Below are 5,902 nucleotides of genomic sequence, written 5' to 3' on the forward strand. Positions count from 1 at the left end.
GTATGTGTTTAAGGTTTTATTATGTACCTTTGAAATATGATGTTACATGCAAGATAAAATTTGGTTTATATTTTATTTCAAAATGTTATGTAAAACCGTTTTTGTTAGAAAAAGAGTCATAGCGACAAATATTTTGAAGATATTATTTTTTCCTGAACAGGTCCGCCTGGAAATCTTTTGGAGAGGCCTATGTTCAGCAGTGGTCTTTATGTGGCTTATGATTATGAAGATTATTTCCTGGAAAGTCGAACGATAGGGTTTCGATATGTATGGCGGTCGAGAATAAGCAATGGTCAATTTATATTCACGAATTGTTAGTTAACCACTTTTTCGAAACCTTATTGTAAGGACGGAGAATTAAATATTGGTAATAAATATAATAAATTATAATTTCAATGCGGGCTATTAAGTACTTGAAGATCGTCTGAGAAGCCGGCATAATAAAGTCGACGGGCGAAAGGTAATCTCTTGTCAGTTGATACTCTATCTAGACCCTATTTCATTATCATCAAGTATAGTAGAGAGAGGGAGCAGTATGTGGCACCCATAAAAAATATATATCATTTCTAGATAGGTTGTAACTTACGTCGATGTTATTATATAACCAGAAACTAGTACAAAAATATAAGTAATAAAAATAATAAGTTGAAATTAGGTCCCGAACTTCCTCTACAATGATAGAGTAAATATTATTTCCTATCAATTTATCTTCAACCTCATAAAACTAGATCTACTCAAGTACTGTTCATAGAACTCTCAAAATTACATTATTAGCGTGAGAATAGTCAATTCCACATGTAGGTCTAACATATTAACTCTAAATGGTGCCATTTAGAAAAGCAATTTAGGTGATGTTAGATGTAGAGCGAAAATGAAGTCGTTACTTTAGAGTTTGTACCATTTAGACAGCACGAAATGCCTACTACAGGTAATAAAAAGGTTTTATTTTACCGATCTTATCGCTTACTTTTTTAATTGTTAATAATTACGCCATTAATTGATGAAAGAAATTATGTTAACATTTAATTAAAGAGAATAATTGTCCCCGCCTTCCCCCTAATATAGTAAATTTATAAAATAAGGTATTTTCATTCTGCTTCATAATTAAATAGATAATGTACTTACGGCTTTAAACCACGGGTCCGAACATCCGCACGCACTTTATATTTTGTCAATTTTCTGTTAACATAATAAATAAAAAAATATCAAATAGTGTATTCTCACACTAATAAGTATACTGTTAAAGTTTTAATTTACGTTTGCTTATGCACAACCGGCACCCGGCGTTTTTCAGATATTTCTGAACGTAAATAATTTTCCCGCCAAATAACCAATGTTAAGTAGTCAAAAATTCTAGGTCCAACCCTTTTGTAATCTATGATTATCAAAACTAACGATTTTCATAGTCGTGTTTGGAGATAACACTGACAAATTCAAATGCATGTAAAATCGTCTTTCATACGTAAACATTTGTGTTTTTTGATCATGCTGCACTATAAAGCGTAAGTAACGCTATCTATTGTTGATATGCTAAAAATAAAATAGTTGAATAGGTACCTTCTTAGCATGATGACTGACACATGAAATAGTTCCACATATACTCACTAGAGGGCACATTACTTTAATATAAATGTTTGTATTTTTTTAGAAGTTAAATGCAGAAACAGCTGAATGCATTTGGATTAAATATGGCAAAGAAACCTATTAATGGATTAAGACACAGGCTACTTTTTATTACGGTAATTTGCTTCCATGGAAAATAATATAAATTTTTATCTTATTTTTAAATAGATGGCGCTGGTTTATTCTACGAGATTGTTTTACTTTCCCCAGTTGCTCCCCCTAGAGAACATTAGCTACGCCAATGCAACTTCTTTATGTAGGCTTAGATAATAATAATAATGTGTTCTAAAATTCTATACCTATTAATATATAAAGCTGACGAGTTTGTATGTTTATTTGAATGCGCTAATCTCAGGAACTAAGTACTTACTGGTTTGAATTGAAAAAAAAAATTTAGGGTTGGATCGCCTATATATCGAGGATGGGTATACATTGATACAATACCACGCTTTAACCAATAGGAGCGGAGCAATATGAAAAAAATTGACAAAATTAGGGAAAATTTATTCCTTATGAGCGCTTCCGTTGCGTGCGCTGCATAATTACGCAACAATCATGTAAGATGGATTTGTTCCTCTTAAAAAGTTCTAAAAATATACTATAAACAAAGTCCGCCGCATCTATCTGCCTGTCTTAACGCTATAAATTCAAAAACTACCCAACCGATTTCGATAAAATATGATATGCAGATAGTCCGAAGCCCTCGGAAGGACATAGGTAACTTTCTATCCCGGGAAAATATATAGCGAGACTCTATCCCGGAAAACTCACACAGCCGCGGGCAAAAGCTAGTCCTCAGATATAATTAATATGACGGCACGTCTCAGAAAAGTCAACGGCAAGAGTGACACCATCAGCCACTCTAGCGGAGCGTCGTGTCGACGGTAACGGAGCCGACCATCTTTACTTGACTTTTTGGTGGTACGGAACGGCCAGCGCACCACGTTTGCGACGAATCGCTACAAAACGTGTTAATCAGTATATCAGTGTTATAATGGGTTTAGATGAAGGTCCTCCTGCGCTTTCCTATATATTGGATACCTACTTACATCCAGAACATTAGTTGCATACCAGTGGCGAGGCGTCCATAGAACCCGATGTCTACCGGCTTCCCTTTTAGGTTTATTTACGTTTATCTTAGTTTTTTTTTTTTGTTAAATCGGCCGCGACATGTTCTTAAGACAGTTTTTTCTGCCTTGGGTTACCTATTGAAAAATTTTACACACCGCCGCTGTTGTGTACATTAATTTTTAAAGTCACGTTAAATGTTTAGCATCATATATACCCACTACTATAGCACTCCAACCGCTTAGTTACTTTTGATGATAATGTACGCTCCAATATAGTATCTAAGACAGTGATTCCCAATGTTGACTGAACGGTGACTCATTTAAATGAACTGCTCCAAAAAGCAATAAAAAGAAAACAATTAATTTTTCTCTTTTCTGTGTATGATGTACTGTAGTTTATACCTTAAACTGATTTTGAAAAGAGTAACACCAGAGTTTCTTGCCCGTTCTTCTCTGGTAAGAACTGCTTTCCGAACTAGTGGTAGAGTTAATATTGACGGAATCTAAATAATGTACATTTTACAGGTTCAAATAAATTATTTAATTGCGTTTCATTTCATCAAACAAGAACTTTCAAAATTTGGACTCGTCTCTTAGCTGCAATAAAGTAATTTTAATCGACTTCAAAAAAGAAGGAAGTCATCTATTCGACGTAATTTTTTAAAATCTTTATTACCTACATATAATATGTGGTGTTTAAAAAAGAATATTAGTTACCTTTCTCGTTCATCAGTCCGGGTGTTGGCCAAGTCGTTCAATCTATTTCCCAAGCCCCATCCAACCAAATTCCAAATATTAGGAAGCAACCGCCCGGGGTCTCGCCCTTACAGGAGCCTCACGCGGTGCCTTTTTTTTACAATGTTACCGACAAAACTGTTAAAACTGGCGATCGTTTTTGCTCCGCACAGGGCATCGCGTCGTTTTTTTTTTGTTTTCTGCCTCGAGACACCCCTCCCCCCCTCGCTCTGTGACCAATAATCGGTCCACTGGTTTGGAAAATACTGATCCAGGATTCATTAAGAATCTTAAAGCGACAGCAAATTTATCGTTTGTTTTCGCTGGAATAATTAATTCTGTTAAGTTTAATGTATTCATAACGTATCTAGAGTCTCAAATTTTTAGGCAAAATCTTTTATTTATGTCAAACTGTAGGTCAAAACAACAAAATATAGAAAAAAAACAATATTCTATAGATATTTTCCTTATTCGACTCGTTTTGTCTACCTAGAAACCATTGTTTTTATTCTGACGTTATCAACCAAAAAACTATTTAAGGCGACGTCTTGTACAATTCTGGCATTCTGCAGGATACGCTATCAAAATGAAGTTGACAACGTGTGTGTTGATAATTTGTTTCATTGCTTTGGTGAACAGTGAAGGTAAGATTTGCTAACCTATTTATTTGTATGTGTGACTTGTTAAGTAAACATTATGTATTATGTTATATCATATTATATTGATTCTTATAAGACGGAAAGATCAGTGGGGCGATATCGCTCTGTATTTTTTGTTTACTACCCTCGCCTTTCATCTCCGAAGGGTTAGGCATAGGCGGAACTGATGGCGGAAGGCGGTAGGCGGTATTTCTTCACATGACGTGATAGAGGCTGAGCCTGTTGCTATATAGAGCACACATTCCAGATTCCGTGCTGATACTGAAAAGATAAACCCAATAAATAGCACAACTTACTTACTCAATACTACCCAATTATTACACAATTTAAATGAATAAATACCAAAAAAAAATATTAGTAGTAAAAAAGATTTTTAAAAACAAGCTTTTTTTAAATATTGAAGAAATAATGCACACAATAAATAACAAATCAACCGAACTAGTTTTTACTATTCACCTGGCCCTACAAAAATAAATAAGTACCTACTTACTGATTTGGCTCATCTTCTCACTATCAAAATTCTTATGAAGAACTTTTCTGGTACTCAGATTTCGTCACGATGTTTTAATTCACCTTTAAAACAAGCGATAATTTCCAAAAAATACACAAATAAAAATTTACCTTTTTTCGGTCTTTATCGCGGTTTTTATATTTTAATTTTCTCCCGATATTTCGAAGATTTTGCAGCCTTCGTGGTCACCGAAGGACTGAGGTGCTGGTTATCCACAAAGTCGAAGTTACAATATCTTCCTACATTTTACAATTATACAACTATTTAAATTTTTTGCTGTTGGTGTAACATTAAAATATAAAACCGCGATAAAAAAAGGAAAAAAAGTTTAATTTTAATGTCTAACATTCGCGTAAACATAAGAAATAATTACACATAAATAACTTGAAAAAAGTTGGAGGTGTGCCCTTGGGTTTGGAATCTGCTAATATTGGTTACCAAACGGGCCATCGCGGCTTCTTACACCGCCATTATTATTAACCTGAATCGTAAAAATCCTAGCTTAGGTATATTTTTAATAAAGAGATGAAATATACGAGATTTAAAAAAAAATAATAATTCCAGAGAAATGTCGAGATGATGAATACGATCCAGGACCCGACTGCCCCAGGCCAGAACCGTCATGCACGTCACCTATTGCGAATGCCCATCCAAAGTACGCATGCGTGTGTTGGTGCAAGCCTGGACTCTATAGGGATGCGAACACCTCAGCCTGCGTCGAATCATGCGAAAGTTACTGGGGGGGGTAATGAGTAATTGGAATTGTCGAATACTTATTTAAAAATATATTTTTTTTTTTTGTATAATATTTTCTTTCATTTCAAATTTAATATTACCCGTATTTCTTTTATTTTATTGTTATGGGAGAAATAATAGTGATTAGGTAATTATCGTAGACTAGTCTTTCTGGTTCGTCAATTTGTCGAATTTCGTTATTAATTCGATCATTATCATTACTTATTAAAATATGGAGGATAACACCTTACCTTACTAATATTATATATGTAAAAGCTTGTAAAAAAAATTGTTAACTTCTCATAGCATACACAGAAACCGCTGAACGGCTTTAGATAAAATTTTGGCATGCAAAAGACTATGTCTTGGTATCATAACATAAATTAAAATTAAACTATTTTACGGATTTTGTCGCGGTTTTAATATAAATTCGTTTTCTCCCGACGTTTCGAAGACTTTGCAGCCTTCATGTTTACGGGAGGACTGAGGTGTGTTTCATCCGCAGTCAGTTACAATATCTACCTACATTTTACAATTATACAACTTTTTAAATTTTAGTTTTTGGTGGT

The 5,902-nt window shown here is 34.1% G+C and overlaps 1 long non-coding RNA gene across 1 annotated transcript; it reads left to right on the top strand.

Moving 5' to 3' along the window:
* The first annotated feature begins 3,985 nt into the window (after positions 1-3,985).
* On the top strand, positions 3,986-5,404 carry LOC115449866. Its single transcript, XR_003939218.2, has 2 exons — positions 3,986-4,072; positions 5,163-5,404. It is a non-coding gene; the product is annotated as an uncharacterized LOC115449866 (long non-coding RNA).
* The last annotated feature ends 498 nt before the right edge of the window (positions 5,405-5,902 follow it).

This window comes from Manduca sexta, chromosome 11 (genome assembly GCF_014839805.1).
Source record: "Manduca sexta isolate Smith_Timp_Sample1 chromosome 11, JHU_Msex_v1.0, whole genome shotgun sequence".
NCBI lineage: Eukaryota > Metazoa > Arthropoda > Insecta > Lepidoptera > Sphingidae > Manduca > Manduca sexta.